This window comes from Copadichromis virginalis, linkage group LG14 (assembly GCF_057382275.1).
Source record: "Copadichromis virginalis isolate Kocher_CV1m ecotype Utaka linkage group LG14, C_Virginalis_male_GT1.1, whole genome shotgun sequence".
NCBI classification, from domain to species: Eukaryota; Metazoa; Chordata; class Actinopteri; order Cichliformes; family Cichlidae; genus Copadichromis; species Copadichromis virginalis.
Window position 1 is genome coordinate 41,155,702 of NC_140631.1, and position 14,676 is coordinate 41,170,377.

The following is a 14,676-nucleotide window of genomic DNA, read 5'->3' on the forward strand; positions in this document are numbered from 1 at the left end:
TTTGATAGTTTGATTTCAACTTTGAGAGTCATTAGGAAACTGCTGTTATTGACTTTCCTCCTCTGACTCGGAGTTTATCTTCCTTTACTGCTCCTCACAGACACGTTGTGGAGCTGATCCGAGGTGACGAAATCAAATAATGTCAATTGAACCAACTTTTTAAGACAGGATCGGACTGATATCCCATTCAAATGTCCAATCAAAGCATTAATATTCCACTTTAGTGGACTTACTTCCTTTCTATTCTTTAGGCAGTGGATCATCTGCACCTTATTTGTGGTTCAGAGCATGTGTGTTACCCTCCCATAATTCCCACCATCCACCAGTGAACCAACAGACCAAACTTCCCTCTGACAGAAGTGATTTAAACAATGTTTTCTATACATATATCATTATCTTTAAAATGCATTATAATGAATATGTCATAAAATCTTGAGGCACACCTGGAAGTGCTTGCTCATAGGGGGTCATATGATTGTTGGGTTTTTCTCTGTATGTGTTATTGTAGGGTCTACCTCACAATGTAAAGTGCCTTGAGGCGACTGTTGTTGTGATTTGGTGCCGTGTAAATTAAACCGAACTGAATTGAATTAAATAGGAAAACAGCTTTTCACCATGTTACAAACACACATTTAATGTAGAATCCTGTGAAAAGTGTTGACGATATTTCACATATGAAATACGTGACTGATAATAAGTCGGTATATTTCCTGACTTCATTTAAATGGATACCTGGATCTGAAGCTGCTGTCTGCTCGTCCTAATAAAACATATCATTCACTAGTTGGGAAGAAGGAATTTTCCTCTATCTGGTCAGATATTTGTTGACAGTCTGAGAAGAATAAAGGTTTTTCTTTATAGAAGTCAAAATGAAATCCAGGCTGTACAGATGTGACGTTCTCTCAGAAGTCAGCCTTTTATTTTACGTTCAAATTCGAAGCTGCAGAAAAGACCAAAACGACAGCATCTTCTGTTTGAAGCTTGGCGTGAAGGAAGCGTGGGCGACTGGAAGCACAGATGCATCGTGGACAATGAAAAACATCCACTGTAATTCCAACTGTGAAACTACTTCCCACATTATCTGAACAATAGGCAAGTTTCTCCAACCATCAGCCCTGCTTCTCTTCTTTAACGACAGAATGATTTATATTCAAGGTTCAACACAGGAATCCAAACTTAATATGTAATTTTTGCAAACCTATAACATTTCCAGTTAACACTTATTAACTTCCAATTAAGTTCTCTTCCAAAGAGACCAGTTGCTCATTAAGTGAATATACGAGAACTCACGTGTGAGCATTAACCAAATTCCCCAAACAATGCTTGGAAGTCCTAATAGAGTAGCTTTGCATGATTCACAACTCAAAATAATCCTTCTCAGTTCTGAGGGAACTCAGTTCATTCTATTTAAAACAAGCTGTTTTAGCTCCTCCTCCTTTAAGCCGATTGTCTTCTGATTGGCTGTGCCTCACAAAAATCACAGAGAAAAGCATATTCGGTCTATTTAATGATTTAATAGTCACAGTGGAAGATTTTCTTTTCTTTGCTCAGTGTTATTTCAGCACAACTCATGAAATTAATCTTTGATACACTTACAGATAAATTTAATCTGGGTAGATTTATGTTTTTCCTCAGACTGTATCCTCTTTGGGGATTTTAATCAATTTCTTTCAATCCACTTTTTACTCACCATGCATTCTTAAAACCCATTCATTAGGCACCCATAATTAATAACTCACATATTTTTTTAAACTTTGAATCCTGGGAGAAAAATCTGTCATATTTTCCTTTCATTGGCTGCCCCTCGTAAGCAAGTCTATACTGCAGGTGGGCGTGGCTTCTCTGCGTGAATGACCATATTGAGGAAATCTGCTGTCTGTGACATCTAAGAGTAAAACACTGAGCACTGGGAGCAGAGAGAAGTCTGACCTTCGGTTTCAGGGATTACGTGTACATACTCTGACCTCAGTATTCAAAACTTTGCCCATGAAGTAAGGAAAAGTAGGATAAGTCGACTTTAACAGAGAGTCCATGTTACTGCAGGCCCTCCAACAGCTCATCCACCTCCTTCACACTACAGGCATTTCTCACCAAAAGCTCAGTTTAAAGGGACATTCTGTGTTTTCTCGTCCCTGTCCATAGTGGCATCATTATAAGAGCCTATTATGGCGTTCCAGAGGCCGACTCACAGACTAAATGCCTTGTTTCTGTCCGCCATGGGAGATTTCTATAGAGCCTGAACTCCCTCCTTCAACAGAGAGGCCCCTTCATCGTCCTGCCCTCCTCCTCCTCCTTGCTCTCTTCTCCCTCTGACACAGACGAGCCTTTATCTGCCCATCATGTGCTCGCTCTCGTTCTCTTTTTTCTCCGGCCTGACCCTGTTTTCCGCAGGCATGCTGGGTAGGATTTGGGGGGAGACACACACACACACACACACACACTCTCAGAGTAATGTGGGGGGGAAAGGCTGATTTGGAAATCCAGCTAAATATTTTATCCATGGCAGCGCTATCTGTCTGCGTAGCTTAATACCGATTTGATGTTATCTCTTAAGTCTTTCCAGCAGAGGTTTTCTTTTTTTCCGCCACATTTTATTTTCTGGTCAAATAATCTCTTCATATCAGCCATTCAGCATCAACACACAAACAGCCACCTCGACGAGCCAAAACCTGCTGCGGAGGTGCAGGTTGCTGTTGTTTTTAGTTATTCCCAGTTTGTTCTGGAACATCTCAAAACTTCCCCAAATCACTTGTTTTGTTGGATGAACAGTCTCAACAACCACAAATATTCAAAGAAACAAGGGGGTGATTATTAAAAGAAAGTTTGAGAGTTTCTGGTTAATTCTGCACCTTTTCTAATGTTATCTCTTCAAAAGATTTTAACTCTTCTTAAAATGTTAAATTCTCAGAGGAATGTGAACAAAATGCAGCAGAGCATTCCTTAAAGACATCGTGTTTGGACTTTAGTTAAATTAAGTTAAATATTTCCTTACTCATATATTCTTCAGCTTTGAAAATCCAGTTTATTTATAGCCCAAATCCAGACACCTGAGTGTCTGTGTCATCCAGTATGTGCCAATATAAAACCCTTATGACTGGGGTGCTTTAGAAATGGCGCTGTCACATCCACGTCCATTCACTTCAGTGTTTTTAACTCTTTAACTTATCTGCAGCACACGCTGGAATCTGCAGCTCAGACGACAGTGAGTCGAGCTGCGTCTTCACCTTAAGTTGCTAACCAGCCCGTTCTCGTTCTGGGGAGTTAAGGTGACAGGGCGGTCATTCCAAACTCATCATTTTTCATCAAAGGGACAGATCTGAATCAAACAGCAACCTTTTTGACTGAAAAATGAAGCTAATGCAGGTCCTCTAATGTTTATGTCCAATTCTTATATGCAGCCTACAACATTACAATCTAACCCAGTACTGTTTCCTCCACCTGACCAGGCAGTTTTTAGAGCCAAAACTTCCTCACCACTACTACAGCTTTCCAGTGTGCACCTTGCAGGTCTCCCTGCATCCAACGCTACTGTGTCAGCTGGCACCTTTGCTAAGCCACAGGTGATGTCTGACGAAAGCTGTCATCATGTCACACTTTCAGGGGGAGTATGTGATGTGCCAACTAGCTCGCAATCACAATGCTAATACCAAAAAATGAGCAATGCATAAGCTAATATATCAATCAATCAGCATCCGACCCAGAAACGCAGCGCTGGTCAGACACTTCACATCCTAAACTCTGTTCCTGACCTACCAGAGCGATGCTGCAGATACATCGCTGCAGACATGCAGAGCATTACATAAATCAAACATACTGAAAAAGAATACGCTGTAAGGTGAGAAGTTTAAAAAATGAGCATGACTAAGCTAATCAGAAATCAGGGTTTAGCCGTATCCCAATGATTTCCCATCGATGCTAAACAGGTGACCTTTTAATGGTAAAGATGAGCGTATACGGAGAAACTCGTGGATCCATCGTAGTCTTGCATGACAGTAAAGCGAAGACTTTGCACATGTTGTGCATTTCACTGAATTTAAAACAACCACATGATCCACGCATGACCAGAGGAAACAATCCCCTCCTCTGCGCTCGCCGCGTTCGGCATCTATAGATCCATTTTCCTCGCTGATTGTTCGCGGTTAGCTGCGATACGTGATGCTGAACACAGCGTCCTGGGTTCCCACAAAACTTCTGTCATTTATATTTCACTCACTGATTGATCATTATCACCCTCAACTATTTTGTCTCCTTTAATCTTCCTCTAAATGAGACCTCCTTCACCACTTCTCATTCCTCCCTTCCTTCCATTTATTACCCTTCTTATTTCTTCACTCCTTTCCTCACTGTCTCTTTGGCTCCTAATATCCTTCTGCTCCATCTTTCATTGTTAACATCTTCCTGTTTCCTTTTGTGCCTTCTTTCTCCTTCTTAACCTCATTTCTTCTCCTCATTCTTACCCTTTTCTTCTTTTTCTGTCTCTTTAATTTGCCGTGCCATCCTCTGCATCGCTCTCTCCTTTCCTTTATGCATGTTCCTCCACGTATAAGCCATCATCCATCCTTTTGCTCCTCGTCATTGCTTCCTGCCCATTTCTCTTCTTACTTTCGCCATTTTAACCCCAACAATAATTTGTCATTTTTGTCTATCGTTCATCTTCGTCGTCCCGTCTTCTCGTCTCCTGCGTTCGTTCATTTATCTCCCATTCATCATTCAGCCCATTAACCTTCGCTTATCAGCTAATTAGTCTTCTTTCTGACACAAGCTGGGACTGCGTGTGTGCTGAAGGTGACCATATCGTCTTGGTACTGAGTCAAAACTTGAAATATGTTTTTAAACGTTATACTGACTGTGCAACGATGAGCAGCCTAGGGTCAAAGGTCAAACTAAACGTTCGACATGTTATACACAGATTTTTGTAAGAAAAATCAGAACTGGGTGTGACATCACAACTGGACCAATAGCTGACATCTCTCTCTCTCTATTAGTGATTATTATTTATCCCCCTTTCCTGCAGACAAACAGAGAAATCTTAATCATAAATATTTACTAAATGCCATTAATTTGGTGAAAAACTTATGTAACGCAACTGACATCGGCTCTGACTTCAGTAAATGCCGTTTTATTCTGTGCCGATGTCAGTGGACAAGGCCAATACCGATCAAAACACGGGGCTCTAGTCCAGATTTCCATCTTCTGTGCGTCAATGAATCAGTGTTTACTATGAATTCTGCCCCAGCATCGATGTTTAAAACAACCAAAGCTAATGGCGACATTTTTCCTCCCTTTGATCGTTATGTAAAAACTGCAGCCTTTTAGCTTTTTCAGATCTTTAAACATTTATCTCATGAAAAATTTATGTGATAAATGTCAGATTCTGACATCAGTTTTATTCTTTAACCATATCAGCAAACATACAAATATTCTGCAGATTTATTCATACTGGTATGTACAACAGTTTCCTCCCATCGGCAAAAGCAAACTAAACCTGTTTGTAAAATGTAAACACTGTGAGTTTGGGTTGGATGCTGATATTTTAACTTTGACTGTTGAGTTCTGATTATTTTTAATGTTTATTTTGGTTTTCTAGTTTTTCCACTTCTACTTCTTTCTTTATGTAATGTGCAAATATTATAAAGCCACAAAATCCAGGCAACATCAGGTAAATATCAGGCGCTAAAATCAATAAATCTATAGATGTTGGACGGATATACTGACGCATTTGTGTGAGGAAGATTAATCTATTTAACTGAAACTAAACTAAAGGTGAACAAAATAAAACTAAACAATGTGTCATAAGAAGAGTATCATTTAAATTAAATAAGAAATATAAAGAAAAATATAACAGAAACAGGAGAAACTATGTGAGAATTCAGTTTATGACTAATATTCAGACTAAAGTAACTACTACATTTTTTTCCCTGATAAATACCAATATATATTCTAATAATCTATTAAAAACTAAACTAAAACTGAATGTACTTAATAAACTTATGGAAGCTAAATTTAGTACAAAATACATAAAAAATACTGCCCTGTGTCACAACACACTTCACTTTGATCACAACTCCAAAAACACTCACACTGAAAGTTTCCTCTGACTTGTTTCAACCCCTCCACCACCCCAGCATCCACCTGTAGCCTCCAGGCAGACGTTTACTCATCATGCACCAATGTTTACATCCATCATTAAAAAACAGCAAGCCCGGAGTCTAAACACCAAACTCTAAATTTAATCTGCTGCTGTGACAAATCAGTCATTTCAGACATGAGCCGTCTGAACGAGGAGACGCTTGGCTCTCCTAGCGCCATTTAGCAAGGAGCAGTGCACCAGACCACCTGATGGCACCCCAAAATACATAAAAATGGGTGTAACAATAGGCAACAGTGTTATATCACATAAAAATACTGTTGTAGCACAGCTGTATGCTTTAATTTCTTCTTTTTTAGCATCTTTCAGTCAGAGGGAGCTGAAAGGATTTGGAGTGCTGTCTCAGGGTTGGTTTGATTTTAGAACCTGAAGGAGCGTTTGGACCTGTAAATGTATGACGTCAGACTTTCCAAGCAGATAAAACAACCCTACATGTGCGTTAGACCACAACTATCTATATTTTATCCTGTGTGAATGTGAAATTTGAGTTAAAATAAGGTGACCTCTCATTCTTCACTTTTCCTTCCTTTTTTCCTTTCTCCTAGCTCTGTGTCCTTCTTCCCTTTCTAGTTTAACTTGAACCCTAACCGTCCTCCCACATTTTTATTTCCCCTCTTTTCCTCCGTTTATTTCCACCATGTTCTGCTAGAAGCTGCATGAGAGAGAGAGGAGTGCACGAGCTCTCCTCCTCCTTCTTATTTTATTTATTTATTCTTTATCCGTCAAAGCTCCTGCAGCGTGTGCGCGCAGTGGAAAATGGAACATAAGTCTAATGAGAAGGAGGCAGAGGGAAGGAGGGAGGGAGGCGCGCACACGAGGCCCGAGGAGGACGACGAGGGGAGGAAGCCAGCCAGCCAGCCAGCCGCGCGCATGCTCGAGACAGCAGGTGCCCGAGCCCCCGATGAAGAGGGGGAAAAAAACTAATTTGCATTGCTAATGAGCTCCTCTCTGAGCCTCCTCCCCCCTCCATTTTGGGGGGCAAAAAAAGCTTCTAATATGGCGACATGTTTTTAAATCGTGTGCCCCTTCGTCTTTCCTCCCAAACACACCAAAGGAGGGGAAAACGCTTAAAATCCTACCACCATGTTGCAGTTTTAAAGGATAATTCTGTAAGTTATGTAGTAAAAAAATCCAAATCAGAGCTGAAACACTGCAGAAATATGAACAAAGCGATAAAACATGATGATGCAGAAGGTCAGCAGACTTCAGTGTTTACTACACCTGCTGCAGACACACTTCACATCGATGCAAGAAGGACAGAAAAATATCAGCGCAAACATTCGCATTCAGCTCCAACTCGACACAGTTCAATGTGTCTTTATGAAAAGCTTTATACAGGGAACAATGGACGGCACATGGGCCCCCAAAACAACCGCTAAATGATCGATTAATCACCACCTGGTAGTTTAATCATAATCAAGATAAGCAGCAAATGAGTGAGGGGTTCATGGCTTTACGATCAACAACAACAGAGAGAGGGGGGCTCGCAGAGAATCCATCACTGAGCAAAACAAGTGAAGCGCCAGATTCCCAACAAGCACGTCGTTGTCTATTGTTGGAAGAAGAAAAGAGTGGCATACTTCTCACTTTTAACCCCCAGCCTCGACACATCAGGGCCAACAGGACGGGAAACAGCCGATAGTGACACTACATACACGAGTTTTCCCGCTTTCCTCGCGCTGACCTCGTTTACGTTTCTCACGTGCACGCTGGGCTCTGATTGTGATGTGATTCTGTCTGTCGCCATGTGCGCACCATTTTTTTTTTTTAAACACGCGCTTCATCGAAAATGGCTTAAAGACCCTCACGCGCCCTCTCCCCTCCCCGCCCCCTTTCCAGTCTCTTTTCTTCCTGCGCGCGCATTCAGACTGAGATTCTGTGTTTATTGCGCTCGCTGCTGCCCGGGCGCGTAAACAACCTCACGCGCCTCGACGGGTTGTTTTTTAAATTATTATTATTTGTTCTAATTCACTGATTTTATTTTTGTGGTAGGATATTCTCCAGACTGCACGCGCTCAAAACAGAAACACACACAGGCGCGCGCGCGCGCGCAAGTAGGTGATGACAGATACACATGTCAGAGCCACAGGGACCGACCTAACCGTCCGTCAAACGCCCCTTGGAGCCGCGTGGAAGCACGGAGAGACATTAACAGCTCCGTGTGACATCAAAGTATCAACCGCAAGCCCCGCGCGAGTATCATCACCTATCACACACAGCTCCTGTGAGGCTCCATAACGTCACAAAAACACGGCAACCATCCTGTGTTCCACCCCCCAACTCAATTAAAGAAAAAAAAATCTATGGAAATAAATATATATAAACGTGTCTCTTTGCAAACAGACGCAATTGGATCAAAGGCTTTTTGGGCACTAGCGCGCGCGACGTCGCCAAACAACAGCCCCCGCTCATTGTCCCCCTCCGCAACCGTCACCGCCGACAAAAACAAGCCCTCGCACGAGGACCCCAGATCAGCACACCCTCACTGCCCCGCACGCCACCACCACCACCTCCACCACTACTACTACTACCAGGTTAATATGACCGTTAAAGGCTAATTACCCGCCGGCTAATCGCCATTAAACACACTCCTGCGACCTGTAGCCTCCAACTGCAGCCGAAATAAAAGCCTCCGCTCATTAAGAGGTGAGCAGGAAAACATGAATAAGACGCCAGAGATGTGCCACTCGGCAGAGTGATGGTCAGAGTGGAGAAATGCAGAAATAAAAGAGGCAAACAAACCTCCTTTCGTGTGCGTAAATCCGTTTCCAGGCGCGTGGACAGAAAGGTAATACGCTTGTTGTGTTGGACGGGAAAAGACGCTGCCGGGGCTAAATCCTACCAGCCATCCTCTCTCTCTCTCTCTCTCTCTCTCTGTTGCTCGCTCGCGCGTCTGCCTGCGTCGTCGCTCTCTCTCTCTCTCGCTCAGCCAATTGTGTGAGATGAAATTGGCGCGAGGGGTTGAGCAGCGGGACGTTGGCAGGTTCTTCTCTCTCTCTCTCTCTCTCTCTCTCACACACACACACACACACACACGCACCGTTCACCTCTCAACGTTATTTGGTTGCCCCTAGCAACCACCCCTTCTGCGCCCCTTGTCCAGGAGCCCCATCATCTCCACCCTCACCACCATCACTTCACCCGACTCCACCTCCTTAGACTGCCCAAAAAAAAATGTTTCTGAGAAAATGTGAAAATGATTTTTCTCTCCATCCCTCGTGCGAGGGATGCGCGTGCAAACTTTGAATTAAAAGAGAGAGAGATGAGTGAGAGACAAAGGGAGCAGATGGAGTGAGATAGTCAGCGGCGCTCCTCTGTGCGCCAGCAGCTTACAACTCTCCCTGTGGTGGCTGCTCCATTCACGCTTCACGCATTGTTTTCCATCTTTGTGTGTGTGTGTGTGTGTGTGTGTGTGTGTGTGTGTGTGTGTGTGTGTAGGCCGGAGAACAATGGGGGCAAAGCATCAATGCAAGAAAAGAAGAAAAAGAGAGAAGGGTGCAGGGCGAGGTGGCCCCTTCCTCCTAAATTTGAAATATGCACAAAAAGCTCAGATCTTCTCTGGATTTCCTCCTTTTGTGTCCACACTGCATCTTCACTGTGTGTACATTATGGCTGCAGTTTTTCTTTCAGCACAACTGGAAACCTGCAGAACTGCAGTTGCTCTGAGGTCCACTTTAAGGGGAAATGATAGCTCAGTGGAGGCAGCTCATTGGTAGCTCGCTGGAAGCTACGGACTGCAGAGAGGATCTGCTGTCATAAGGGGGCAGTGTCAAAAATATTTGGCTGTACTATGATAATAACAGTCTCACAGCAGTTTGTAAAATATTCACAAGTGTTAATTTACTAATCCAAGGCAGTTCAGTTTTATTTAGATAGCGGTTAATCGCATCTACAGTAAACAGCAGTAAAGGTAGAAAACTGAAAAATGACCCCCATGAGCAAAAACTTGGCGACAGTGGGAAGGAAAAACTCCCCTTTACCAGGAAGAATCCTCAGCAGTTGGGGTTTAGGGGAGCAAGACAGGACAAAAGATTCACATTTCTGTTTCTGGGCACGAAATTTCTAGTTTTTAATGTACCTGAACAGACTTGGCACAACCACAGTCTAATAATCTTCATCCTTTAACTGCGCTCTGCTTCTGAAGAAGCTGTCCTGATGTGACATTTTGGGGGAGTGTCCAGCAGCAACGGATGATACGGTTGGTTTTACAGCATTTCAAGTGTGTTTGTAGAGCAATAAACAGCAACTGCACTTTACTCCTTGTAACTACTGCAGTAGTGTGACACACCAGCTTTATTTTATGTAGGAGAGTCATAAGAAAGCTGCTTCACAGACTTAACTGATAACACAACTCTGAATTTCTGCACAGACCAAACCAAATCACAGTCTCTGCTAAACATTCACTCCATGCCAACTGTTCAATAAGCTGCATTCATTGGATCTTAACAGATATAACTGAATATTGTTGGACATTGCTCTAAACACAGATTTATGTTTATTTGTTTTTTTGCTCTTAGCTCTGGATGATATCACAAAGTGAGACCATCCATAATCTGATCATCTCACAAAGCTCCACCCACCTGTTGTTTAAACTTGTTGTTTATGCGGGACAGCCAATTAAAAAAGCTGTTGGCTTAAAGTGGGAGGGGCTAAAACGGTTTATTTCAGACAGCTGATAAACTGAGGGGCTGCACCAAGGCCCAGTATATTCAAATAAGGATCATTTTGAACTGTGAATCATGCAAAGCAAATCTATTAGCAGGAGCATGAAAATATAGAGCTGGAACTGACTACAACTGATCCCATTTATCCCAACTCAGTGACCCTGCTGTGTGTCAGTTAAGATTTTTAATTTCCCTGCATGAATTTTTAGAGTTTCTATTGACCCACCAGAAACGCTCATGCTCATTCTAAAAAGATTTCACATGGGTTGCTTTCCACAGAAGATCATGCAAAGCTACTCTGAAATGAGGAGCTGGAAATGAGAAAAATAAGTCCAGTTTAAAAACAAACGTCTGCTCCACTGCCCAACACTGCAGTGCATTCGTTTGCAGATCATTAAAGAGCAAAGAAGAAATGTAGCTGTTTTATTCTGAAGCCTAAAGCATCTGGGACTGGGTTAATTGTCGCGTGCAGACACAGCGCGGTCCAACGCCGACCCCTTAAAGGATCTTAAAAGAGACACGAAGAAGACGAGAGAGTGAGCGAGCAGAAAAGGGATGTGTCACTCAGCGTGCCGTTGACTCTGCAGTCTGATGCTGATGATGATTTGACATGACAGCCAGCAGCCTCCTTTTCTCCTGCTCCTCCTTTACCTCTGCTCTGCCCTCATCCCCCCTCTGTGCCTCTGAGGAGAGGAGACATGGGGAAGGAGTGGATGGGCAAAGGAGGAGAGCCAAGGAGAGAACAAAGGAGATTCAACAGAGGATCCTAGTGGATGAAATCAAACTTGTTTTTTCATAGTTTAAGAAAAGTCACCAGATGAAGACGTATTATTTGACTGCACATTTCCACATGAATTGTATCCCTCATAAAATCTGATCTAGCCCCGTTTTCTGGGGTGCACATCTGGCCATTTTGATAAGATGTTCTAAAAAATGTTCCAAGTTTTTGGACGTTGGCAGCAATGAGACTTAAAACATGACTGCAGATGTCTCAGCCCACAACAACATCTTCTGACCATAAAAAACGTGACAGTCTTTTTAACGATGCCAAACATGCCATAATGTGAGCAATATAAAGTCCGGCAGAGCAAACAGGACCTCACACTGTAAATGCACACAGTGGACTGCCTTTAACTTTATTTATACTCATATTGAGTCAGTGACTCATACTTGGTTTTTCAAAGTACAGAATACTCATATTTACCTGCCTTAGTTTAGTCATGTTTATGTGTTTAACTGGTCATTCCAGTGGATGAGAAGTGCTTTCCAGTGTTTTTTGGAGCGAGAGCAGCAACAGGCCACCAGCAACAGTGCTCGTGTTCAGGGTTAATGATTAAATGTTAATTAAAAGTAGTGTTTCTGTAACTGGTGTTATGGGGCATGTGAATGAGGCAAAGTGTGAGATCATAGAGAGTTAGAACATAATTTAAATACTGTGGACTCACAGGCTTAGGTTTATAGAAAACATTTAATCATGTGAATTTCTGAGTTTATTTACTAAAAAAATGTTACATAAGTTAACAGATAGATAGATAGATAGATAGATAGATAGATAGATAGATAGATAGATAGATAGATAGATAGATAGATAGATAGATAGATAGATAGATAGATAGATAGATAGATAGATAGATAGATAGATAGATGGAGATGAAGTGTATCTGATGTGTTCTTAATTATTCAGAAAAAGACTAACAAAGTAAACTTTTTAGTCCATACTGACATGACAACATCACCAAATTCTGAATGTCTCAGCATAAATCACGATTCATCAGGTAACGTTTTGTATTCATTATATTATATTATCATTATATTAAGTGTATTTAACGTATCCATTTGAAGTCCTACACAGTCAGTCTTTTTTGAGGTAGCAAGTTTGGTAAAAAAAAAAAAAGGTAAATGGCCTGTATTTATATAGCGCTTTACTAGTCCCTAAGGACCCCAAAGTGCTTTACATATCCAGTCATCCACCCATTCACACACACATTCACACACTGGTGATGGCAGCTACATTGGCAAGTTTGGTTTACATTTTTAAAGTTTAGCCAACTCATCATGTTAGCTGCCTTTTCCTTTGGCTCATATGTCGGCTAACAAGAAATAAACCTCGCAGTCAAAGTGACACACTGTCTTATTAGTGTGTACCGATGAGAAAGTCATTAGTGTGATGTTGGTTTACCGGTCAAATAGCCTGACAGGAAACAAAAAAGCTAATCTGTGAGGCACACTCTACCACCTAACACCGCTGTGACTGGAACGTTTGCAATATTGTTGTTTTTTGTTGCATCAAATCTGGAGTCCAGAACCTCTACAACAGGTTCAGTATCATCAGCGGTGGCTGGATTTAAGGGGTTAAAATGTGCAGCACATTCTCAGTATCCTGCATCTTCATGAGGGAATATAAACATCTCCTGAACTGATAGAGGCTGGCAGCTTTCTCGTCTGCAGTAATTACACTGCTGTCTCGACATTTAAGTGGTAATGATATATTGATGTTCTACTGCACGCTCTGATATCTCGAAACATTTCAGGAATTAATGTGTCTCCATTTTATTACCAGTGGTTCAGACTGCCTGCAGGGTCACAGCATGCTGAAATCCCCGACTGAACCGAGGAAAAATCATTTTCACCTGACTGCTCCTGCACAGCAGTAACAGGTCCGTCCCTCTCAGAGGACACTTCCTGTCTGTATATAAAAAAAAAGGTTAAAAGGCAAATTAAAATCATTTTCTACCTTTTTAAAGACTGCATAAAATCTCTGCGGACCAATAAAACAAATCTCGGATATTCGAAGGTAAGTCGTGCGAGTTTTAGTGTGTTCTACTCAGCGCGGTGTATTAAAAGCAGAGAGGTAAAACCGTCGAGCTGTAATTCAGCAGCCGGAGTGCTGAGTCAGGCTTGTTTCTGTTCCCCATCACCGGCAGACCTTTTTCACTCATCACTCCATATGCTCACCTAATGAGCCTTTGAGACCAGGAGCACTGACACACACATAAATATGCATTGATGCTTTCAGGTAAGCGTGTAATTCCATTCACAGCTGCTCCGTGGGATTCCTCAGAGCAGAGGGATGGGCTCGTTACGTTTCACGTGTGGAGGTCCTACTTATACGTGTACAGTTTATGGCAGAAATGTCTACCTGGTTTAAAATCTGAGAGTCTGATTCTGTGTGTCGGGCTGACAGATTTTGTGTCTTATGTTTGGGGAAGTAAAACGCAAAGCAAGCAACTGAAATCTGCAGTCGGTCTAACGGCAACCAGACCATAATATTTTATTACAGTGATCTGAACATCCTGTAGGTATCAAAGGCACTGCCCTGCAGTGGTTAGAATTATATCTGTCTAACAAGCCCCTTTTCCATAAGTACCTACTCGGATCGACTCAGCACAGTTGGCCACAGTTTTCCATTAGGTCACAGTTCCTGGTACCAGGTACTTTTTTAGTACCCGCCCAGGATTCCAGGCGATCCAAGCAGGTACTAAAATGTGATGTTGCCAGACTGCATGCCACCGACTGGCTGGTCAGTAGCTTCACTACTCATGAGAGTTTCTCATTCATGAAAATTAAAACGGCCATTTCGAAACCCGGCGAACAAGAAACAACGCCGTTTTCCCCGAGTGTAATGAAAAGCCACAGACCGAGCAGCAGGTATATTCTTGCTTCGACATCCACCTGTTTTGTAGCGTTCGTGTTGCATGATGCTTGGACACATTGCTATGATGACAACCACACATGTTAGGTAGTACCAGATTGTAATGGAAAACCAGTCGATCCAACTCGAGTGCTGTGACTAGGTACTTATGGAAAAGTGGCTACAGACTCCAGTTTGTACATGTAAATGGAGAGTCCTCTTCACACACTGAG

General features: G+C 42.3%; 1 protein-coding gene across 1 annotated transcript in view; it reads right to left on the bottom strand.

The window, feature by feature from the left end:
• Positions 1-9,127, bottom strand: part of LOC146694679 (uncharacterized) — a 42,639-nt gene extending 33,512 nt beyond the window's left edge. The window contains exon 1 of the mRNA XM_085430941.1: positions 8,891-9,127. The gene's annotated coding sequence lies outside the window, so the exon portion shown is untranslated. The remainder of the gene's footprint in view (positions 1-8,890) is intronic.
• Between the last annotated feature and the right edge of the window lie 5,549 nt (positions 9,128-14,676).